The sequence below is a fragment of the Bos indicus x Bos taurus genome, chromosome 19 (genome assembly GCF_003369695.1).
Source record: "Bos indicus x Bos taurus breed Angus x Brahman F1 hybrid chromosome 19, Bos_hybrid_MaternalHap_v2.0, whole genome shotgun sequence".
NCBI lineage: Eukaryota > Metazoa > Chordata > Mammalia > Artiodactyla > Bovidae > Bos > Bos indicus x Bos taurus.
The window spans coordinates 29,040,025-29,065,363 of record NC_040094.1 but is presented as its reverse complement, the minus strand read 5'-3'; the positions used below and the strand labels follow the sequence as shown (position 1 = coordinate 29,065,363).

The window sequence follows — 25,339 nt, the reverse complement described above, 5'->3', positions numbered from 1 at the left end:
TCCCCAGCTCTAAATTCTTAAATATATATGGACAACCAAGAACCACCAAACAAATGAGAAAAGCCAGTAGCATAAGTAAGAAAATCCAAGGACCTATGGAACCTAGAGGAAACATAATTCAGGAAAGGAGAGAACTACTTTTTTCTCATAAAACACCTCAGGAGGGTTAGAGGAGTGTATAGACAGCTACAAAAGAAGAGAGAAAACCAAGAACTGGATGGCACAGGGTGCAAGAAACAGTGGCTCCAACCCAGGACTGCAAAGAAGAAACCACCCAAGATGAAGCCTAGTCCATTGCGCCCAGAGAGTCACTCAGCCCAGACGTCTTCTTAGCTTTATGTTCACTTGACAGCCATCTCAGTCCCTTAAATATTTTTGTTGTCATGCTTTGGACTTTCTCCGGGTTACATATATGCCTTTCTGAAGGCGAGGAACTGATGCTACTTCGGCATATCAACATTTTATTCATGGGTAGGATTCTTTAAAGTTTCCAGCACTCCCTCTGTTAGCATGCAGCATTTGATTCTGGTGACCATGTGGAAGTGTCCTTATGGAAGTCCCTAATGCATTGGAGAAGGAAATGGCAACCCACTCCAGTGTTCTTGCCTGGAGAATCCCAGGGATGGGGGAGCCTGGTGGGCTGCCATCTCTGGGGTCGCACAGAGTCAAACACGACTGAAGTGACTTAGCAGTAGCAGTAGCAGTAAGGACTACTAGATGCCTTCCTTGGCATCTAACACTTGAGTGTGTCAGTAGCTCAGTCGTTTCTTGACTCTTTTCGACCCCATGAATTGGGGCCCTCCAGGCTCCTCCATCCATGGGATTTTCCAGGCAAGAATACTGGAGTGGGTTGCCATGCCCTTCTCCAAGGGATCGTCCCGACCCAGGGATCATCCTGACCCAGGAATCGAACCCGGATCTCCTGCATTGCAGGCAGACTCTTTACCGTATGAGCCACCAGGGAAGCCCATCTAGTGTTTACTTGAACATATTTGAATGTGGAGCCAACCCTTCTACAAATACGGTTAGAGTTGTTTTTATCTATAAATGTTATCATTCACATGCCCAGTTTCAGACTTTTCTGTATGAGGCTTTTAGCTGTTGACCCATTTATACAGTATCAGAAGACCTACGGCAATTACTATTCTGAAGACTGTTAAGAATGGTTCCCTGAGCAATCTCACTGTTTACACCTGTGGGTAAACTATAAGGTATCCATTTGTTCCTGGTTTTCTGGTTCTCAAATAGGGCCATATTAATACAACTATCAAATTTTTCCATCAGTGTTCCCTGGCAACTCAGGTTTTAAATAGCCCTTCCTGTAAAATTTCTTGAGCATCTAGTTCTATTTCTCATACCCTCCTTGTCTAACTACTTAGCTCAAAGTCAAATGACTCTAGCAGAATTATTTTAATGTGTTTTTATTTCACAAAGGCTTATGCTTTTTTTTTTTTTTTTTTGCTGAATCTTATGTGAACTGAATGTTGACTAAATTTTTTCTAATTAACAGGCTACTTTTAGAACTCGCTTATTGGTCCTTCTAACAATCGAGGCCAGAAGCCTTTTACTAAAGGACCAGCTTTTCCAGAAAAAGCCAATTAAAAACACTTAAGAGGGTAACAGGTGGTAGGAGTAGCTCAGTCTGGGCTTTTAACTGGACTTGCAGTTAGGAGACCAGACTCTGGAGCCAAACTGCCCAGATTTCAATCAGAGTCCTCTACTCAGGACCTTGAGCAAGTTACTTAACCACTCAATGACCCATTCCCTCACCTGTAAAATGGGGATAATAATTAAAATAGGGTTGTAAAGAAGATTAAGGGAGTTAATATTTGCAAGTACTAAGTACAGAGTCTGGTACACAGTAAACACAGCATAAATTCATTAAATTATTCTTAAAAACTGGTCATTCAGTTGCAGGCCTGTGAAGTATAACCACAATGCTTCAGAATTTAAAACAAATGATTCCTTAAAAACCTCCAGAAGTTCTGTGCATATTTCAGTTACACCACCATTACTGAAAACATCTCTAAAATCTCTTTTGGAACAGCCATGAAGAGCCAGATTAAGAAATAAACAGAAAACCCTTTCTTTGTGGTCACATCTCATTTCTACTGCTTCCTAATTGGTATTACCCAGCTTTATCACTCTAATTTTATTCATCAGACTTATCCTTTCCAAAAATTGGGTTTTTCACAAATAAAAATTTGCCACCACTGCAGACATTCAACAGGCCTTCTCAGGGTGTATAAAGACAATCTGTTCATTTTGCTTCAAGTTAGAGCAGGAAGATGTGTTGTTTGAAACTATGTAACTGGAGATATTAGGCCACAGAAAATTAGCCAATACAGAAAACTACACTGCTACCAAAAAAAATGCTTTAATGACACATCTGTAATCTCCTGAAGCTGAAATGAAGGTAGATAACTACATACTCTTCCCCACTACCCAAATCTTCCCTCAATATCCTGTCTCACAGGGATGGAGTGTGAATCCCAAAATGATGACAACTTTTACATGGGGTGTACTGTGTGTGACCTTCAGATCCCTAGCAACTGTGCATAAAACTGCCTGTCTTAAATGCTATATTTACAAAGAAACTATTCTTTGCACAATGCTAAGAAAATCCATTTCATATGATATTGCCTCCTTGTTAATAGTTATAGAATCAACTAGTGAGACTGGAAGAGTTATTCTGGAACTTACCACAGATAACCAATACTTTTTTACCAAAATTCTTCTACTCTCAAAGGTGACAATTACAGAATTTTAAACTCTTAAGTCAGTCATAAATATGGCCCTCCTTTTGGTCCTGACTATCAAACTTCTTTTTCTACCTCATGAAGTGGTCAGAAACTTATGTCAGAAGCAATTTTAAGCTTCAGTGACCAAATTTATCCCAGCATGACTTAAGATGCAAATAAAAATAAGCTTTGGAGATGTCATGAAAGCAAGCTCTTAAGATTTTACTGAGGTTTCTACTTAAGTGTTCCTCATCCAATTTCAGTTTAATTTAAAAAGCCAAAACAAAACTAAAAAACAAATGCTTCCTAAGATTTCTATCTGGGCCAGGTCAAATTGCAACTAGGACTAGCCAAAGGTTTTTTGTTGTTGCTGTTCCTTCTGATCTTTTAAACTTTAATAAAGATTCAGAAGAGGTATCTTAGTTCCCCTTGATTCTTTTCAACACATGATCTAATGCTGCTTTACTTCACCAACTTCATGATTTAGCAAAGCCAGTGCCCTATTTGATAAACCGATAAAAAGCAACACAACTCATCCGACAAAATAATTAGCCAGCAACCATGAACAAGTTTCAGCGTAGAATTTCTCTTATAATTGAGTAGCAGTTCTTATCCTAGGTGGGTCTGCTCAAAAATATTTGAATAAATCTACTAGCTTCTGGTATATTTTTAGCAAGCCAGATTTTCTACTTTGCTTTCTACCTGAGAAAGGTAGAAAAATCCCACTAAAAGAAACCAGAACTCCAAGCCAGGAATCGTAAATCCTGAACCACATGAAGCCCCTCACGGGTTGGGAGAGTCCACAGTAGAAATCACTTAAGCCCCCACCCGACCTGTTCTCAATTCCCCCATCCGTCAAATGAGAACCAATATGAGAACCAGGCACAACCACTAAAACTAGGTGACGAGGTTACAAAAGAGCAAGAGTGTTCTGTGAAGGCGCTACAGAAACGTAATGAAATTATCAGCACTGAAAGAATCCTCAATTCCTCAGCAAACTTAAGATTACTTTGTTGCTTACCAATGCGGGGGGAAAAAAAGAGGTGACCACAAGCAGTCCGAACCCGTTTGGTGACACGTTTCTGAACTCCAGAAGTGTCCGCAGTTTAAGGCGGACAGTCAGAAAGCCAGCGGAGCCAAAGGTGGGCAACTTCTGCCCTCGACCCCCCGCGGAAAAGAGGCGAGGAGAGTTCAAAATCCAACCCGGCTCCGAACCACCTTCCCTGATGAAGGGATGGGGGAGGGGGGCGGGCTGGGCTCGCCGCTGCCACCTTCAACGGAGCCGCTCCTTGCGCCACCAGAGCCCGGGCCCACGGTGCCACGTCCCGGCCTCCGTCCCCGCCACCTCTCACCCCTCCCCCGGACGCGGGCACATCCTCCCGAGACCGCCCGGCTCGCTTCCTTCCAGGCGCCCCCGGTGGGCCACACCTCGGACCAGGGCGTGGAAGGGGCAGTTAAAGCGGTTGGAACAGTTACCCCCGGACTGGCCGCCCCGGAACCCAGGCCCGGCCCGGCCTCGGACACAGCCTCCGGGCTGGCAGGTCCCCAGGGACAGGCCTAAGGCGTAGCCGGCTTGGCCCGGCGCCCTCCGGAGCGGCCCCGCACCGCAGACTCACCTCCAATGTGTCAAAAGCGCATGTTCGCCGCCGCTCGACCGACGTCTCCGCTCTGCTGGCCAGGCCAGGCCCGCCCAGACGTTCAGCTCCGCTCCCCTCCGCAGCCCTGAGCTCCACTCCGCGTACCTCCGCGCCCGGCTCCTCCCCGACACGTCAGGGGCTGCCTGGGTGTCCGAGGCCATTCTGTGACGCACGGGGGCGGGGTTCTGAGCATGCGCGCGAGCGTGAGGGCGGCCTGGGCGGGGCTGTCGGGAGAACGGCGTCACAGGGGGCCGGGCCAGGCCCGACGGGCTGACGTTAAACAGGCGGCGGCCGTCTGCGCAGGTGAGTTTGCGACCTTCGCGGTATCCTGGAAAGGCTCTGAGTTCGGGAAAGTGGCATCACCGTGGGTGACAACCTGCTTCCCCATCTTCAGCCACTAACCGAGTCCCGCAAGTGACTGTTTCAGTGTTCCCATATATAATAAGATTTCACCTCCGCGTCACCTCCACCACGCAGTAGAATACCAGGCGTATCCTAGTCCCCATCACTCTGACAAAGACCTGTGTTGTTTTTACAGCAATCCCGCTAGCTGAAATTAGCTGAAATTTTATACTACTTCTTGTCTTTCTCCAGTAAAACGTAAGTTCCATGAGAATCGGAACCTCATTCCTTTTGTCTCCCAGAAGATAACTTGGTGCCATGTGGGCGTTCAAATATTTGTTGATTGAACTCGTTGAGGGCACCAAGGAAATACACATATTTCCACTTGTATATTTTATATACCTAAGCGTATATTTATGTAAGTGTGTGTGTGTGTGTGTGTGTTCATTCCCGTAGGACCTCCAACTAATGGAGTCCATTTCATTTATACATATTCCCCCCAGGAGACTTGGAGAAGGAAGAGAGGGGAAAGGAACCAGCTCAGAAGGAGAATGATGGGTATCTGCTTAGGGAGGGGAAACTTGAATAGAGCTGTTTTTAAAGACAATTTTTGGAACTTTTTGCTGTGTAATGTACAACATAATTCTCTGTGATGTCAGCGCTCTTGGGATTGGGTATATGAGGTTTTTGGACACAGTGATGTGTAAGACAGATTTCAAGGTGAGAACAAGGTGAGCCTGAGAGGTTCAGTTATATTTTTGAGGGCATGGACATAAACAGGAACAGCGCAAGATAGATTATAAGAGGTATCCAAGTCAGTGAAAATCAAAGAAATAATTAATGGGGTTGTAGGAAAGCTGACACCTTGAACTAGATTCTGAAAAGCTCATGATAATAAGACTAGTTTGCTTTTGTTCTACCGTTTGTATATACTGGCAATTGTGTTAAATGCTTAGCTTGCATAATTTAATTCTTAACAATGACCCCATGATATAGGGACCGTTATTACTCCCAGTTTACCAACAGGAAATCGAGACTCAGCAAGATGGAATTGCCCAAGGTCACTCAGCTAGATAAAAAGAGGACTTAAGGTTCAAACCCACCTAGTCTGGATTGTCTAACTCTAGAAACCAGACTGTTAACCACTACTGTACTTCCACTAAAGAAGGGGGGTTATTGGGACTTCCTGGCGGTTCAGTCGGTAAGACCCTGCCCTTCCACTGGAGGGGCACGGGTTCAGTCCCTGCTCGGAGAACTAAGATCCCACATGCCATGTGGCACAGCCAAAAAAAAAAAAAGAGGGCTATTAATAACTACCATTTATTGGGCTAGAGAACTGTGCTGAAAGCTTTACATACATCTCCTCACAAGCAGCTTGTGAGACTGAAATTATTACATCCATTTTATATGTTGGAAAACTGAGGCCGAGGGGAGCTGAGGTTTAAACCCAAACAGGTCTCAGTCCACGCCCAGTGACCTGGGACATCACAGAAGCCTATGATCTCATCCTCCAGAGCACAGCCCCAGCCAGGAAAGCAGAGCCCCAGAGGTGAGTAAGCAGGGAGGCCTTCCTGCAGATCTGGTGCCAAGACAGACAAGTCCCACCCCAAGAGGAAAAAATAAAGGCTGCAACTCTGGTCCCTGGCTGAAGTCCTGGGAAACACACTGAGTCACCTAATGGCAGGCCAGGCCCTGCAGAAAGTGTTGGCATCATCTTCCAAGGCCACTGCCCCTCCCACCCAGCCTGGACCCAAATGGTAAATTTACCCTTCCAAGATAAGGAATAACCAGTCCATGTTTGATTCAAAAATGCCCACTTCAGGGCTTCCCTGGTGATCCAGTGGTTAAGAATCCACCTGCCAATGCAGGAGGCACAGTTCTGATCCCTGTGCTACATGCTGCAGGGCAGCTTCTGAAGCCCTCATGCCCTAGAGGCCGTGCCCCACAGAAGAAGCCAAGGCAATAAGAAGACCATGCACTGCAACTAGAGAGTAGGCCCTGCTAGCTTCAGCTAGAGAAAGCCCATGTGTAGCAATGAAAACCCAAAAACTAATTTTTTTAAATGCCTACTTCTATGCACTCCTATGTTCCTAACAGCACTGTTCACAATAGTCAAGACATGGAAACAAGCTAAATGTCTATCAATAGATGAATGGATAAAGGAGGGATGGTATATATATCTAGATATGTAGAGATAGATATCTAGATATAATCTGGATATAGAGAGAGAGATCTATGTATAGATCTATGCAGGCACACATACAATGGAATATTACTCAGGCATAAAAAAGAATGAAATAATGCCATTTGCAGCAACATGGATGGACCTAGAGATTATCACACTAAGTGAAGTAAGAAAGAGACATCATATCATTTATATCTGGAATCTGAAATATGACACAAATGAATTTATCTGCAAAACAGAAACAAACTCACAGATGTACAGAATAGATGTGGTTGCCAAGGGGAGAAAAGGTGGAGGCAGGAGTTCGGGATTAGCAGATGCAAACTGCATATATACACAGAACAGATAAACAACAAGGTCCTATTGTATAACACAGAAAACTACACTCAATATCCTGTGGTAAGCCATAATGGTTTCATAAAGACTATGAAACAGAATGTATGTATTATATATATATATAAAAAACTGAATCACTTTTCTGTACTGCAAAAATTAATACAACATTGTAAATCAACTATACTTCAATAAAATATTTTTTTAGGGACCTCCCTGGTCATCCAGTGGATAAGACTCTCTGTTCCCAATGCAGGGGGCCTGGGTTTGATCCCTGGTCAGGGAACTAGATCCCACATGTCACAACTAAGTTTGAATGCCACAAAAGACCTGATGCAGCCAAATAAATATTTTCTTAAATAACTTTTTAAAATTCCCACTTCTGGTGGGTCCCTAACCCTTGACCCAGCCAGCCATCAACAGCTCAGCCTAGGGTATCCCTGTGCCAAAGGGAAAAGAAAATTCCATTTGTTGCTTTTATTGCATCTTTGGTAGCATCTTAAGCAAACAGAGCTCACCAATTATCCAAAGCAACTCAGACTCCCAATCAGTGCTTCCATCAGAATTTGGCTGTTAAGTCAACAGAAAGGCAGGACATGGGTATGCTGAGAATTTGCTATGAGGGGTTTAGGTTCCAAACCTCCTTGCCATTCCTTCCCTTGCGTGGTATGTCTGAAAATGCAGCCTGCTTCTGCCCTAGCCAGAGCAGGGCAGGGGGGAGGTAGAGTCCCCGCTCTGAGGGCCTTGTAAAGGGCTCTTGCAGGTGTGAAAAATGAGGACAATTTAGGTTGAGCCTGCAAAAGGCCTTCCTCCCAGGGCGCTGCCCCCGTTACTGGTAGCTGGAAGGAAAGCTGCCCTTGTCCTCATCCAGGGGCACGAACTGATGTCACCAGAGTCTCTTTCCCCTGTTAGTGGAACCTGAGATCCTGCTGTGCCCCATGAATTTCTTGGGGCTGCCCCATTTCTTCCCCAGAAGCCTACCTGAATAGCAGACTCCTCCCGTTCCAGAACTGTCTATAGCCTCCTGGGCTTCCTGGCTTCAGAGCCTACACTCCACTGAGTGCCGGTCTTCACTGTCAGCCCCGTCCCCCACCCCAACCCTTCATGGTCCCTACCCACACCCCAGAGTGAGAGCCGCCTCCATGGAACAGCCTGGCACAACACTGTTAATTGCTAATTGGGTTAACACCTGGCAACGCCAAGGGCTGTTAACATCACACCTACATAAACAGTGTGACTGTCCCCAGACAAAAGCAGTATCTGCTCATACACCTTTGCACAGACAAGGTGGCACCAGTTTTGCCTACTCCCAAACCATTCTAATGGAATGACAGGGCTAGGAAGAAAAATGGAGTGTTTCTTACCAGCAACCTGAGCTGATTGTCATCAGGCAATTCACCCAAATTCCCATGACCAGTAAACCAATGAGTCAAAGTTACCAGGAATAAGTGATCATTAATTCAACCATTAAATGAATATAATTGAGTGCCTGACACTGTTCTAGGCCCCAGAGATACAGCAGGCAACAAAACAAGCTTAGGGAAGAGAAAGAATGGAAACCAAAAATTAAAAAACATTAGCACGTCAGGCAGTGATAAGCACTGAGGAAGAAAAAAGGAGTCAGAGCTTTTCAATATTTTATATTTAGGATGGCATTTAAGACAGCACCTGGCATGTGGTAGGCTCTTAGCATTTGTTGAAGAATAAAAAACTTGCAGTGAATAAGTTATTTTCATTGCTCTCTTCTGCTTTCTCTATTTTTTTTCTTTCATCAGAGCACTTTTATCATTTAGAACTCTCAACTTTAAAAACTCCTCTAATAAAAAATGAGCAATTAGGAATTTCCTGGTGGTCCAGTGGTTAAGACTCCACTCTTCCTCTGCTGTGGGCACAAGTTTAATCCCTGGTCAGAGAACTAAGATCCCACAAGCCATGTGGTGCAGCCAAAAAAAAAGTCCTTCCGCTCTGACTCCCTATGTTATTCTCAGGAGAGATGTTATTCTCTCCTGTACGTATGGGTTGATTCCACAGGTGTAAAGCTTCCACCCTACAATTTATTTTTTTTTAAGGAAACTTTTTTTTTCTTTTTGCCTGCGCTGGGTCTTCATTGCTGCACGTGGGCTTTTCTCCGGTTGCTGTGAGCAGGGGCTACTCTTCATTGTGGTGCGCGGGCTTCTCACTGCTATGGCTTCTCTTATTGCAGAGCACAGGCCCTAGAGCTCAAGGGCTCAGTAGTTGCGGCTCACAGGCTCTAGAGCACAGGCTCAGTAGTTGTGGCGCACGGGCTTAGTTGCTCCCCAGCATGTGGAATCTTCCTGGATTAGGGATCGAACCTGTGTCCCCTGCATTGACAGGTAGATTCTTACCCACTGTGCCACCAGGGAACACCCCTACAATCTTTTCGATGCCGTATCTTCTGCACATCTTTTAACTGACAGCATAATGATATTTGGGACTTTGGTAGAACCACCTGGGATGTCAACCGTAACTAATCTGGAATGTAAGGATTGCTTCTCCAGGGATCACTTGCCTGGTGACCATTGTCTAATGTTAGGGGAATGATACCTTGACCATTTATCATTACAACCTATTATGGTAAAATGACAGCCCATGGGATCTCAGAAGAAATTTCACATTAGTTTTCATCTATTTCTGTATAAAAACAACACAGGCCTTGATGTCCACTTTGGGGGTTTGTCTTGTTTTTTTTAAAGATCTCTTGTTTTATATGGACCATCTTTAAAGTCTTTGTTGAATGTGTTACAATATTGCTTCTGTTTTACTTTTTTTTTTGCCCTTGGGCCTCAAGGCATGTGGGATCTTCACTCCCCAGCCAGGGATCAAACCTGCATACCCTGCATTGGAAGGTACAGGCTTAACCTCTGGACCTCCAGGGAAATCCCTCCTCTTTGAAGATTACAAGGGGGCTTGGGGGCCTTTACATGAAAAAATATTTTCCCCTCAAAATTAGCAGAAAAGGCTTTACTCAGGAGAGTCCTGACCACAGAGGCCAATTTTGATCCATAAATGCTTAAATGCAGAAATAAAACATCCCAGGTTTGCTATTAATTACAGTAGAAGTGTCTCTTCTATGAAAAGCAAATGAGGAGGGGTGCAGGCCAGGCAGAAGAGGAGACGTTAAAGTGCTGGGGGCAGGATAAGCGGGGAGCAAGGAAACCCTTTCTTCAAGCATCTTGCTGTTTCAACAACTTTCCAAAGTCTTATGTTGACAGATGGTTATTAAAACCCTGATAAAAAGATGCTAGAGGAAGCAGTGTGAAAGAGGCCCCAGACACAGAGGTGGTGATCAAAGGGTGGCAAGATCCACCCTCCACCCCCAGCCAAAGGTGCAGGCCCCACCCCTTCTCAGGCTCCCCACCCTGGTGTGAGACGCCAGCCCCGCCCCACCTGCGACTCCTCCCTCCCAGCACCTCAGGAATTCAGGTGTTTGTTCTTCTCTGCCAAATCAGCCCCATCACAGGTGACTCTGCTTCCCTTCTCTGAGCCTCAATTTCTTCTGTAAAATGTGATGGTTGGACCAGATGACAATGTTGATAGTTCCCGTGAGTCAGAACCCACCCTGTCTTCCAGGTGCCAAGCACCCTCCTGGGGGCGCTCAGACCCTCCCTCTCCTTGGCCAGTTTGCCCAATGTGATGGCAGGGCCAGCCCAGTCCTAGATGGATGGGGGCCAGTGACCAAGGACATTCTCCTTCCTGCCAACATCCCTTTGCTGCGTCCAGGGAATCGCTGAACCTGCAGATTAAATCACCTTCCAGTGCATCTAATGTCTGCTGTATTCATTTCCTGAAGCTGCTGTAACAAATTACCACAAGCTTAGTGCTTAAAACAACCCACATTGATTCTCTTACAGTCCTGGAGGTCAGAGGTCCAAAGTGAGACTTTCGGGGCTAACATCAAGGTGTTGGCAGGCCTGGTCCCTTCTGGAGGCTCCAGGAAGAATCAGTTCCTTGCCATTTCCAGCTTCTAGAAGCCACAGCATTCCTTAGCTTATGGCCGCATCACCCCAGCAGCTGTTTCTGTTATCACAGACTCCTTCCACCTCCCTCTTATAAGAACCTTTCTGATTACATTGGGCCCATCCAGATAATCCAGCCCAGTGGGAAGAAGAGGAAGTTCATTCTCTGGGGAAACTAAACCAGAGACGCTCCAGACCTGGGACACTGGGCATACTATGCTCAGTAGCTCAGTCATGTCTGACTCTTTGCAACCCATAGACTGTAGCCTGCCAGGCTCCTCTGTCCATGGGATTCTCCAGGCAAGAATACTGGAGTGGGCAGCCATTCCCTTCTCCAGGGGATCTTCCCGATCAGGGATGACATCTGTGTCTCCTGCATCTCCTGCACTGGCAGGCAGTTTCTTTACCACTGAGCCACCTGGGAAGCCCCACTGGGCATGCTCGAGCCAGGCTAAGTTAGTGCAATATAAAAGGAAGCAAGAGAGAGGAATGGGATTCTTGAAAGGCTGAATGTCAAATGATGAGACCCCAGCTTCCTTCCCTGATGGTCTCCCAGAATGCCAGCCTGTACCCTCTAGGCAGGAGATCAGAGACCTTTTGTTTATTTATCTGGCTGTGTTAGGTCTTCGTTGTGGCACCCAGATCTTTGTGGTGTCATGCTGGGTCTTTCCACTGTAGCTCACAGACTCTCTAGGCATGGTGTGGGTTTAATTGCCCCATGGCATGCGGGATTTTAGCTCCTCCACCAGAGGTTGAACCCCCATCCCCTGCATTGCAAGGAGGATTCCTAATGCTGGCTCACCAGTGAAGGTCCCTGGAGAACTTTTCTTGACAGAATCATCTCATTTCTAAATCCTTAATCACTACCACAAAGTGCTTTTGCCATAAAAGGTAACATACTCACAGGTTCTGAGGATTAGGACCTAGACATCTTTGGGGGGCTTTTATGCTGCCTACCACATCTCATGCTCCAACGTTACCATCTTCACAATATTTGCCATTTCTGCATATCATCTTTGAATTTTTCTTTGATTCAGACCACTTTCTAAAAAACGAACTTAGGGCTTCCCTGGTGGCTCAGCTGGTAAAGAATCCGCCTGCAATGTGGGAGGCCTGGGTTTGATCCCTGGGTTGGGAAGATCCCTTGGAGAAGGGAACAGCTTCCCACTCCAGTATTCTGGCCTGGAGAATTCCATGCACTGTATGGACTGTATAATCTATGGAGTCGCAAAGAGTCAGGGAATTTCACTTTCACCCCAATACAAAATAAATAATGAACTTTATAAAAATAATATCTATGAAATCCTAGAGTTGATGGCTAGTCATATTTTCCCTACTATTTCATAAATACACGACTATCAAGATGTCAAATGTTTATCTCTGTACCACATAACATCACTGTGCGTGCCACCAGTAGTACACAGACTGTCCTTTGGGGAACAAAAATCCAGCCTCCTGATTTTACAGAAGAGGGTAATTTGTCCAAGAAGTCACCAGCAGCAAAGAGCAAGGCTACACCCACGACTTCTTCCTCCTGTCTCTGTGGTCATTAATCACAGCTTGAAAGGATGTCAGCTTTTTCTTAATAGCATCCCTCCCTCGGTGATTCATATCATTTAGGGCTCAGTTCCCCTTCTGCTACACTCACGGATATTTTATATTTGGAAAGTGGGGTTTCCTATTGCCTCCCCTGTGGACCAACATTCATGCATCCTACTTATCAGTGCTGAGCAGAGGGTGTTTACTTGACCTACATCTGGACAGCATCCAGGTCTCAGGGAAGGATACGCTACAAAGGGAGGTCTGTGCTGGTGGTGACTTTGTACTGTGCCCCTTGGCTTGTGTCCCAGCTGCTGACTGGACTTGGAAATGGCTTTTAAGAAGACAGAGTCCTTTCCATCCACAGGGTGTGGGATGATATAATGGCCCTCCTCTTACATAATGATTGACATGCAATAAAATTAGCTTTCATTTATTAGATACTTCATCTGGGACAGGCCCTGTGATGAGTGGGTTACACATATCCATTCACAGCAACGCTATGAAGTAGCTGTAAGTGTTCCCACTTTACGGATGAGAACACCACATCCCAGAGAGGCTGAGCAAGTGGTCAGGGTCACACAGCTAGTGTGACAAAGTCTGTACTTAAAAAGACACAAGAGAACGTAGAAATCAACCTGAGATGAGGAATGCCAATGAGGAAACCAGAGAGGTTGAGCAACCTGCCCAAAGGCACACAGCTAGTGGCAGACTCAGGGACAGAATTTGGCTCCCCAGCTCTCAGACTTGTTTGTTTTTCAGATTCTCTCTTGTAAGCTGTTATTTCTCGGATGATTTTTTTCAGAGGCCTGCCCGATCGATTTCTTTTTCTCATCATTGCATACATCTCTCCTCCCTGGTGCTTTTGTCACTCATCATTTTCTGTCTAATTGAAAGCTGTGGAGGAATCTAATGAGAATCCTAGGGTGACCCTTCACCATCTGTCCCTCTGACCTACAGAAAAAAAAGTGCTAGAAAATCTCCATAAGTCTGTATTCATTAATTTGGAATGAGTCATAATTTAACCAGAAAAAGATTAAAGTTTACCTTCATCCTTTCCCCACGAAAAAAAGAGATTGCTAAGCAGATAGTCAGTGGAAAACAAGGTTAGGTGGGGTCATGATCAAAAGAGGAACTTGTTAATGTAAATTTTAAGCCAGTAAGACCCTAAGTGTCCAAAGGGAACTGAGTAAACTCAATGATTGTACACGGTGGAAGACTGGCTAGCCATGACTGTCATAGAACATTGTATAACAATATGAGAACAAATTATGATTAGTAAGTCGACAGCATAAATACAAAATAAAATGACTGCATTTTTATAAGTATATATCTATAGGGGGGAAAAAAGAGATGTGTTTAGTAGCTGTCTCTGTGTGTGCGTGCATGCATGTGTGCTAAGTCGCTTCAGTCACGTCCAACTCTTTGTGACCTCGTGAACTGTAGCCTGCCAGGCTCCTCTGTCCATGGGATGCTCCAGGCAAGAATACTAGAGTGGGTTGCCATGCTCTCCTTCGGTGGATCTTCCTGACCCAGAGATCAAACTTGTTTCTCTTATGTCTCCTGCATTGGCAGGCGGGCTCTTTACCACTGGCGCCACCTGGGAAGCCCCAGTAGCTATCTCTAGGTGATTTATATTTTCTTTTTTGTGTTTATCTGTATCTTCCAAATGTTCTACAGTGAACACAGATTACTTTCATAATCCAAAGGAGAAAAAAATTCAAATTGCTGACATTGTCATTAAGAACTGTTGTTTTCTGAAGCCTGTATTCTGAGATTGCACATACAGAAAAGTAAGGAATCAACCACAAACCTCTTTTCTGAGCTGGCCATATGCTAGCAATTTAACAATTATCCTACTCCAGTAGAAAGATGACCAATTAACACAAATAAGTAGTTCACTGAAGAAATACAAATGGTCAGTAAACATGTGAGAAGACTCTCAATCGGTTCATTAATAACTTTTAAAATGTAAATTAAAATGACAAAGGCGATACTGTTCATTTGCTTAGCAGATTAGCAGAGCTTAAAACAAATGATAGGGGAATTCCCTGGTGGTCCAGTGGTTAGGACTACGTGCTTCCACTGCAGGAGGCATGGGTTCAGTCCCTGATTGGGGAACTAAGATCCTCAAGTCGCGAGGTGCAGCCAAGTAAATAAATAAATGATAATATCCAGGGCTGATACAGTGTGAGGAAGCCAACACTCTCAGACAACACTGGTCTGAGTGAAAAATGCGATAAACCATAGCAGTTACCATGATGGATTGAATCTAAATGTCTCCTCTTCCTCTTGAAATGCCACAAAAAAAGGCAGGACGGAAATTTTAAAAGGCAGAAACCCACCAAGACGGAGTACAGGAGAGGACCACAGAGGGCAAGATGTCAACAGTATCTTGAAAGAGGGAGAGCAGACTGGTGACTGGCAGCTGACAGATTGTATCAGAGAAGGCTGGAAACTGAATGCCAACTGGAAGCAAGTGGGGGTCTGCCTGTGAACCGCAGAGAGGCCCAGGAACTGGAGGTACCAGCTACGTCAGAAGGCAGAGTGGGGTAAGACCGAAAACAGGAAGGGCTGTTGAAAGCACCAGTGTGTTTACAAAAGCACTTGGACCGCACAGCCCAGGCAGTTGACCAGCCAAAGCACCGGCCCAGCAGGAGGAGCCTTCTCTGGCGAAATTAAACCAGAGAAGCTCCAGACCTGGGGACCCTGGGCATAGCAGAGGGCTAGGCTGTCACTGCACTACAAAAGGAAGTGGATAGAGGGAGGGAGGATTCTTCAAAGGCTGTGTATCAAATGATGAGAACTCAGCTTCCTTACCCTACCGACCCTCCAAGAATGCTGGTGGCAGCCTGCCCTCCAGGCAGGAGATCAAAGAATTTTCCTCAACAGAACCACATGACCTGGCCTGTCCACTTGATCACTCAGAGAGGTCCAACAGTCAACAAGCCCCCAACTCCACACACACACACACACACACACACGGCCTCCAATCAGCTTCGAGTTCCCTGGTCCAACAGTCAACAAGCTTCCAACTCCCCATACACATACACACAGGTCCAACAGTCACCAAGCCCCCAACTCCACACACACACACACACACACACACACACACACACACACACACCAATCAGCTTCGAGTTCCCTGGTCCAACAGTCAACAAGCCCCCAACTCCACACACACACACACACACACACCCCCCAATCAGCTTCGAGTTCCCTGGTCCAACAGTCAACAAGCCCCCAACTCCACACACACACACACACACACACACACACACACACACACCCCCCCCCCCCAATCAGCTTCGAGTTCCCTGGTCCAACAGTCACCAAGCCCCCAACTCCACACACACACACACACACACACACACACACACACACACACATCAATCAGCTTCGAGTTCCCTGGTCCAACAGTCACCAAGCCCCCAACTCCACACACACACACACACACACACACACACACACACACCAATCAGCTTCGAGTTCCCTGGTCCAACAGTCACCAAGCCCCCAACTCCACACACACACACACACACACCCCAATCAGCTTCGAGTTCCCTGGTCCAACAGTCAACAAGCCCCCAACTCCACACACACACACACACACACACACAGCCTCCAATCAGCTTCGAGTTCCCTGGTCCAACAGTCAACAAGTCCCCAACTACACACACACACACACACACACACACACACAGCCTCCAATCAGCTTTGAGTTCCCTGGTCCAACAGTCAACAAGCTCCCAACTCCCCATACACATACACACAGGTCCAACAGTCAACAAGCTCCCAACTCCCCATACACATACACACAGGTCCAACAGTCAACAAGCCCCCAACTCCTGCCACACACACACACACACCAATCAGCTTCGAGTTCCCTGGTCCAACAGTCAACAAGCCCCCAACTCCACACAAACACACACACACACACACACACACACACCAATCAGCTTCGAGTTCCCTGGTCCAACAGTCAACAAGCCCCCAACTCCACACACACACACACACACACACACACACACCCACCCACCCACCCACCCCAATCAGCTTTGAGTTCCCTGGTCCAACAGTCAACAAGCCCCAACTCCACTCACACACACACACACCAATCAGCTTCGAGTTCCCTGGTCATAAAAATAAACATTCAACTAGGAACCACCAAACACTCTCCAACGTGAAATAGCAAAATAACACAAAAGAAATATAGGAGTAATGAATACAATACTGGGAGCAGAAATAAGCTGGAAAGAGAAAGAACTTTAATAAATATCTTTAGAGAAATAAGGATATTATATGAATATGTGATTAACCACATCAGGAAGATGGGGGAGCAATAATGTGGATCAAGTAAGAGTGCTGTGTTCTTACCTTTCATAATACAAAGTCAATAGATGATAACTAAAACAGAAAAAACTAGTCATACAGGCACTTTATTTGGAAATAGAAACAACTAAAATAATTGGAAATGTTGTGTGTAGTAGGGAGAACTTGGAAGAGGGGAGAAGAGGCAAGGAATTGCTATTCTTCAATGTAATCTTTGTAATTGCCTTAATAAAAGTGGATATGAAATGTAAAACAAATGGTATGACATTTATTAGAGGAAATCTGGACAAATGAATTAAAACTGTGAATATATGTATAACCTTTTACCCACCACTCAACTTGTTAAGGATTTATCCTAAGGAAATTATAGAAGTAATATGCAAAGACATATGTTCAATGATGTTTACTGCAGCATTGTTTTATCATTATGCCAATAAACTGGAAACAACCTAAACACCCAGGAGACTCATTTAATAAATCACAGTATAATCCAAGCACTGGAATACTACACAGCTGTTAGGAAGGACAAGGAAGATTTTATAAATTAACATGAGATGATACTCAAGTGATACTAAGTGAAAAAAAGAGGGCTTCTCTGGTGGCTCAGTGGTAAAGAATCTGCCTGCCAGTATAGGAGACTCAGGTTGAATCCCTGATCCGGAAAGATCTCACATGCTACAGAGCAACTAAGTCTGCACACAACAAATATTGAGCCTATGCTCTAGAGCCGGGTGACCACTAACTATTGAACCCACACACCACAACTACTGAAGCCCACGTGCCCTACAGCCCGTGCTCTGCAACGAGAGAAGCCACTGCAATGAGAATCCCGAGCACCACAAAGAAGAGTAGCCCTCACTTCCCAAAACTAGAGAAAAGCTCACAGGCAGCAAAGACCCAGCACAGCCAATAAAAAATAAGTTTAAAAATGGTTCAGTTCAGTCGCTCAGTCATGTCCGACTCTTTGCGACCCCCTTGAATCGCAGCACGCCAGGCCTCCCTGTCCATCACCAACTCCCAGAGTTCACTCAGACTCATATCCATCGAATCAGTGATGCCATCCAGCCATCTCATCCTCTGTCGTCCCCTTCTCCTCCTGCCCCCAATCCCTCCCAGCATCAGAGTCTTTTCCAATGAGTCAACTCTTCGCATGAGGTGGCCAAAGTACTGGAGTTTCAGCTTCAGCATCATTCCTTCCAAAGAAATCCCAGGGCTGATCTCCTTCAGAATGGACTGGTTGGATCTCCTTGCAGTCCAAGGGACTCTCAAGAGTCTTCTCCAACACCACAGTTCAAAAGCATCAATTCTTAGGCACTCAGCCTTCTTCACAGTCCAACTCTCACATCCATACATGACCACAGGAAAAACCATAGCCTTGACTAGACAGACCTTTGTTGGCAAAGTAATGTCTCTGCTTTTGAATATGCTATCTAGGTTGGTCATAACTTTCCTTCCAAGGAGTAAGCGTCTTTTAATTTCATGGCTGCAGTCACCATCTGCAGTGATTTTGGAGCCCAGAAAAATAAAGTCTGACACTGTTTCCACTGTTTCCCCATCTATTTCCCATGAAGTGATGGGACTGGATGCCATGATCTTCATTTTCTGAATGTTGAGCTTTAAGCCAACTTATTCACTCTCCACTTTCACTTTCATCAAGAGGCTTTTGAGTTCCTCTTCACTTTCTGCCATAAGGGTGGTGTCATCTCCATATCTGAAGTTATTGATATTTCTCCCGGCAATCTTGATTCCAGCTTGTGCTTCCTCCAGCCCAGCATGTCTCATGATGTACTCTGCATATAAGTTAAATAAGCAGGGTGACAATATACAGCCTTGACGTACTCCTTTTCCTATTTGGAACCAGTCTGTTGTTCCATGTCCAGTTCTAACTGTTGCTTCCTGACCTGCATACAGATTTCTCAAGAGGCAGGTAAGGTGCTCTGGTATTCCCATCTCTTTCAGAATTTTCCAGTTTATTGTGATCCACACAGTCAAAGGCTTTGGCACAGTCAATAAAGCAGAAATAGATGTTTTTCTGGAACTCTCTTGCTTTTTCCATGATCCAGCAGATGTTGGCAATTTGATCTCTGGTTCCTCTGCCTTTTCTAAAACCAGCTTGAACATCAGGAAATTCACGGTTCATGTATTGCTGAAGCCTGGCTTGGAGAATTTTTAGCATTACTTTACTAGCGTGTGAGATGAGTGCAATTGTGTGGTAGTTTGAGCATTCTTTGGCATTGCCTTTCTTTGGGATTGGAATGAAAACTGACCTTTTCAAGTCCTGTGGCCACTGCTGAGTTTTCCAAATTTGCTTGCATATTGAGTGCAGCACTTTCACAGCAGCATCTTTCAGGATTTGGAATAGCTCAACTGGAATTCCATCACCTCCACTAGCTTTGTTCATAGTGATGCTTTATAAGGCCCACTTGACTTCACATTCCAGGATGTCTGGCTCTAGGTCAGTGATCACACCATCGTGATTATCTGGGTTGTGAAGATCTTTTTTGTACAATGGTTAGAGAACAGTAAATACAGTTTGACACAAGAAATATTGTTTTAGAAGTCTAGTTAATTTCCAGAATATATAAAGAACTACTACAACTACCACTACTACAACTCAGTAACAAAAATACCAAACAACTCGATTTAAAAATGGGCCAAGAACTTGAACAGATATTTCTCCAAAGAAGTATACAGATGGCTAACAAGTACATGAAAAGGAGCTCTACATCACTAATCATCAGGGAAACACAAATCAAAACTACAATGAGATACCGCACCCACCGGGAGGAAGAAAACCACCACCAGAACATAAGTGTTGGTAAGGATGTAGAGAAATTGGAACCCTTGTGCATTGCTGGTAGGACTCCAAAATGGTACAGCCACTATGGAAAACATTCTGAAAGTTCCTCAAAAAAGCAAACACAGAATTACCATATGATCCAGCAAATCCATTTGTGAGTATATACGAAAAAGAATTAAAAGCAAGGACTCAAGTAGACATCTGTACACTCGTATTCACAGCAGCATTATTTACAATAACCAAAAGGTGGAAGCAATCCTGTCCATCAGCAGATAATATAAACAAAATGTGGTGTCTATAGACAATGGAATATTTTTCAGCCTTAAAAAGGGAAGGAAATTCTGACACCTGCTACAACATGCATGAACCTTGAAGACATTACACTATGTGAAATAAGCCAGCCATCAAAGGACAAATACTGTATAGGTCCATTCAAGAGAGAGTAGAGTGGTAGTTGCCAGAGACTGGGGGTGGGGAAGATTAGGGAGATACTGTTTAATGGGTACAAAGTTTCACTTGGAGAAGAAGAAGAAAAATCTGGAGATGGATCTTGGTGATGGGTGCATGTCACCATGAATGAACTTAATGCCACTAAACTGTATGCTTAAAAACAGTAATTTTTATTTTATGTATATTTTGTTGTTATTGTTCAGTCACTCAGTTGTGTCCAACTCTTTGTGACCCCATGGACTGCAGCACACCAGACATTCCTGTCCCTTACCATCTCCCAGAGTTTGCCCATGTTCGTGTCCATTAAATCAGTATATTTCACCAAAATAAAAAATTTCAATTTTTAAGTAGAAATTTATATACCAGTGTCACTAATAATCTCTGGGGCTGGAATTATGTAAAAATTTTCCCTTTCTCTGTTTAGATTTTCACCAATTACCACTATCAGGAAAAAAAGGTATCTAGTTCCATTTAGAAAATGAAAGTAACCTCACACCCTGAGAATGCCACCTTACAGTTTACAAAACACTTTCACAGTCATCGTCCTGCTTAAGCATCACCAACATCCCACAAAACAGAGACATTTTTGAACTGTGTAGACCAGAAAGGTTCAGAGGACAGTGAATTGCCCATCAGTAAGACAAGGAGCCAAGACTTAATCACAAGCCCCAGCTTGGTCAGCTCAGCAAACTTTCAGGCATCACACCAGCTGTGTCAAAGTCAATCCCAGAGAAGCCTGTCAGAACTCAAGAAGCTCTCTCTACAGCCTAGAAAAATGTTACCTGGGCAGCTCATGTAACACACAACCAAATCAAGGTGATGAGATTTTAGGGGCGGTAGAGGTCAGATGATGTGGTTTCAGGAAGCCACCCCTGGTACCATCCTTCACAGGGACATAACCAACTTCACAAACTGACCCCAGCCTCTGACAGTCCCCCACAATGAACAGAAAGGGTCCACCAGGAGCCCCCCACTCTGGCCCTGATCTGGCCCTGACCTTATCCAAGCTGACCCCCCCAGCCCCCACCATCCCAACATACCTGGTCCTGTGTCCCAGGCCCCGCAGATCAGATAAACAGCAGCGCAAAGTGGCTGGAGCTGAAGCAGCTGAAACAAAGTGGAAATCAACAGGAAGTGTGAGAATCACCTTGTGACAAAAGAGGCACGAAGACCGGAAGTGGGTTTGGGCCAGGAAGGCTGCGGCCGGCCTTCTAGAAGTGAGGCAACCTTGCAGCCCCACTGCTCAGCTGCTGTTGAGCAAGACTTCAGCATTGAGGAAGTAGAAAAAGAAACTCAAGCCCTAACTCTTTAGCCAGAACTTCAAGCTTCCCCTTTGTCTGTCTCCAGCCCTGTATTAGAGGGGAAAGGCGAGAAGGAGAGCTTTCCCACATGAAGGGTAGGAGATGCAGGATCCCTGTTGATTCAGTGGTAAGAATCCACCTGCCAACCTAGGTTCGATCCCTGGTCCTCGAACCAAGATCCCATATGCCCCAGGGCAACTAAGCCCATGCTCCACAACTACTGAGCTGAAACACTAAGTGCCCTAGAGCCCCTGCTCCATAACAAGAGAAGCCACTGCAAAGAGAAGCGCGTGGACCACAAGAGAGTAGCCCCTGCTCACAGCTAGAGAAAGACGTGCAGCAACAAAGACCTAGTGCAGCCAAAAATAATAAATAAAGGGTAGGGCTTCCCCAGTGGCTCACTGCGTAAAGAATCCACCTGCAATGCAGAAGACACAGGAGGCTCAGGTTCAATCCCTGAGTTGGGACGATCCCTTGGAGGAGGGTATGACAACCCATGTATTCTTGCCTGGAAAATTCCATGAACAGAGGAGCATGGTGGGCTACAGTCCATGGGATTGCAAAAGAGTCAGACACGACTGTGCAACTGAGCACACAGGAGATGCCCAGAACCTGGCAAAGCACACATGTGGCACTTCAGAGAAACAATGGGAAGTCAGATAGTGGTAGCCTCCACCTACCACTTTTGGTGGCAAGACCTTGAATGAGCTGCTGTGTGTCTCTGTGTCTCGTCTTTGCAAAATGAAATGGAGGTAACACCAGTACTGACCTCATGGTGTTGTTTGGACTTAAATGAGATAACATGTGTAATTGGCTTCATATACATCCAATCATTCCCTTCAGTGGTTTGTGGCATCCCCCCTCCTTTCTGCCTCTCCAAATCTGACCCACTCCTTAAGTTTTTGGCAGGTCAGGCCACCCTGGTCTGGAGTCACTTCTTGCCTCCACAGTGGCTGCAGGTCAAATGTGTCACTAAGTCCCACAGTGTAGGAGAAGCACCACGGTTAAGAACTACGACTGAGGCCCTTCACCGATAATTCCTTCCCATCGGGCTGTTTATCTCCCCAAGGTCACCCAGGGAGGGTAAGGGCTGCGTAGATTTGTCTCTCTTTCCCCAGGAGCATCTACCAGAGCACTGGAAGTTAGTCCATAAATGTTCATGGGCTTTTAAGATGCTATGAAGGTTTCAGACTGACCTCAGGGCAGCTCAGGAGCATGTTGTCTCCAGCCTGGGGCTGCTGCTGCTGTTAAGTCACTTCAGTCGTATCGGACTCTGTGCGACCCCATAGATGGCAGCCCACCAGGCTTCCCCATCCCTGGGATTCTCCAGGCAAGAATACTGGAGTGGGTTGCCATTTCCTTCTCCAATGCATGAAAGTGAAAAGTGAAAGGGAAGTCGCTCAGTCGTGTCCGACTCTTCACGACCCCATGGACTGCAGCCTACCAGGCTCCTCCGCCCATGGGATTTTCAGAGGCAAGAGTACTGGAGTGGGTTGCCATTGCCTTCTCCGTGTCTCCAGCCTACAGGAGGCTTATGCAGGACTTCAGTTGATGGTAAGAGGACTCACCTGTGGGTGTCAGTAGCTCACCATCTGAAAACATCTTGCAGTGCAATGCAGTTATATTTGGACCAGAAGGGACACTCTTTGAAGATGGTACTTTTAAACTAGTAATAAAATTTTCTGAAGAATATCCAAATAAAATGCCAACTGTTAGGTGTTTAGATATCCTTCAGAATTGGTGGAGTCCGACCTTCTATCTTAACACCAATTTAGTCTCTGCTGGATGAACTAAATCCAAATAGTCCAGCCAATAATCAGGCAGCACAGCTTTATCAGGAAAACAAATGAGAATATGAGAAAGTTTTGGCCATTGTTGAATAAGGCTGGAATGATTCATAATACACAAATGGTCTGTTAATCTTCTTCATCATTGTAATTTACCTCTCAGTAGAAAGGCTAACATATTTCAGGTGCCACCGGTTTTAAGGATTCTGCAGGGGGGAAAAAGCCCTTCAATTTAGAACATACAAAAGCTTGTGTATCGATGAATGTACTTTTTGTTGCATGGTATGAACTAAGTTATTGCTTACATAAATTTGTAATATATTCTATTTGTATTTTTTCCCCAAGTGTATAATGTTGGTGTGGAGCTTTCATGACAGAATAACATTTTGTACATCTGTACTTTTTTCAAATATTAAATGCCTTATTTTGGAATTTTTAAGATTTTTTTAAATTGAAAGCACTTGAAGTTTTTTTATATATGAATATTACATGTAAAGCTGTTAAAATATGTATCTTCAGTGCAAAAAAAAAAAAAAGATGCTATGGTAACACCAACCTATTTAAAGCATTCTGGTAAACTCCTGCACCTGGGCTGAGGTCACCATAGCAACAGTTTTGCAGGCTGTGGCAAAGCCTTGCAGGAAGGCAGGACCTGGGTGATCCTTGGCTCCTCTTAGCTCCTCTCACAATCCCTAAAAGCACTAAAGATGTGAAGTGGGGGAAGATGCTGAATGCTGTAGCTCGAGCTGCCTGGAAATCCTGCTCCTGCCCTCATCTCTAGAAGAAAGGCTGGGTAGCTTGCAAAATACATAAATCTCCCTCAAAAGCAGCCTAAGGTTTGCCACCTGATTGGGAGAGCAGCCCTCCTCCTGGCTTTCTGTCCTCAGCTCCCTGGTCCCCTTTTCTTCAGATGACAGATATCTTGATAGCTGAGATGACATTGTAAGGATCGCCCCTCACCTCTTTTTTTTTTTAACTTCTTTTTTTGTTGTTGTTGAATCAGGTCTTAGTTGCAGCACATGGGATCTTTCATTGTGGTGCAAGGATTCTCAGTTGAGGCTCACAGGCTTAGTTGCTCCATGGCATGTGGGATCTTAGTTCCCTGTTGTTGTTCAGTCACTTAGTCATGTCCAACTCTTTGCGACCCCATGAACTGCAGCATGCCAGGCTTCCTTGTCCTTCACCATCTCCCGGAGCTTGCTCAAACTCATGTCCATTGAGTCACTGATGCCATCTAGCCATCTTGTCCTCTGTCATCCCCTTCTCCTCCTGCCTTTAATCTTTCCCAGCATCCGGGGCTTTTCCAGTGAGTCAGCTCTTCACATCAGGTGGCCAAAGTACTGAGGCTTCAGCTTCGGCATCAGTCCTTGCAATGAATATTCAGGATTGATTTCCTTTAGGATGTATTGGTTGGATCTCCTTGCTGTCCAAGGGACTCTCAAGAGTCTTCTCCAACACCACAGTTCAAAAGCATCATTTCTTCAGCATTCAGCCTTCTTTATGTTCCAACTCTCACATCCATACATGACCACTGGAAAAACCATAGCATCGACTAGACGAACCTTTGTTGGCAAAGTAATGTCTGCTTTTTAATATGCTGTCTAGATTTGTCATAGCTTTTCTTCCAAGAAGCAAGCGTCTTTTAATTTAGTAGCTGCAGTCACCATCTGCAGTGATTTTGGAGCCCAAGAAAATGAAGTCTGTCACTGTTTCCACTGTTTTCCCATATATTTGCCATGAAGTGATAATTCCTTAACCAAGGATCAAACCCTATTCCCTAGCATTACAAGGATTCTTAACCACTGGACTAGCAGGGAAGTCCTTGCCCCTCACCTCTTGTTCCCTCCAACTTACCACCCCACCAAGTCTGCCCACCTCCACATTTCTCTTAGTATACCCCAGGTCTTGTTGAGGC

At 45.1% G+C, this 25,339-nt stretch overlaps 1 protein-coding gene, 1 long non-coding RNA gene and 1 pseudogene across 5 annotated transcripts in view; 2 read left to right on the top strand and 1 right to left on the bottom strand.

Annotated features, from left to right (window-relative positions):
• NDEL1 (nudE neurodevelopment protein 1 like 1) overlaps positions 1-21,449 on the bottom strand; it is a 52,013-nt gene extending 30,564 nt beyond the window's left edge. The window contains exon 1 of one of the 4 annotated variants that reach the window (XM_027517790.1): positions 21,377-21,449. The gene's annotated coding sequence lies outside the window, so the exon portion shown is untranslated. Of the gene's footprint in view, positions 1-3,762; positions 3,858-4,357; positions 4,540-21,376 lie in introns of those variants that run through there. The other 3 variants (XM_027517789.1, XM_027517792.1, XM_027517791.1) reach the window with 3 other exon arrangements.
• Positions 4,623-16,037, top strand: LOC113877579. Its single transcript, XR_003506769.1, has 3 exons — positions 4,623-4,681; positions 4,917-4,978; positions 15,067-16,037. It is a non-coding gene; the product is annotated as an uncharacterized LOC113877579 (long non-coding RNA).
• A 1,647-nt stretch (positions 21,450-23,096) lies between the features above and the next one.
• Positions 23,097-23,840, top strand: LOC113877577 (annotated as a pseudogene).
• The last annotated feature ends 1,499 nt before the right edge of the window (positions 23,841-25,339 follow it).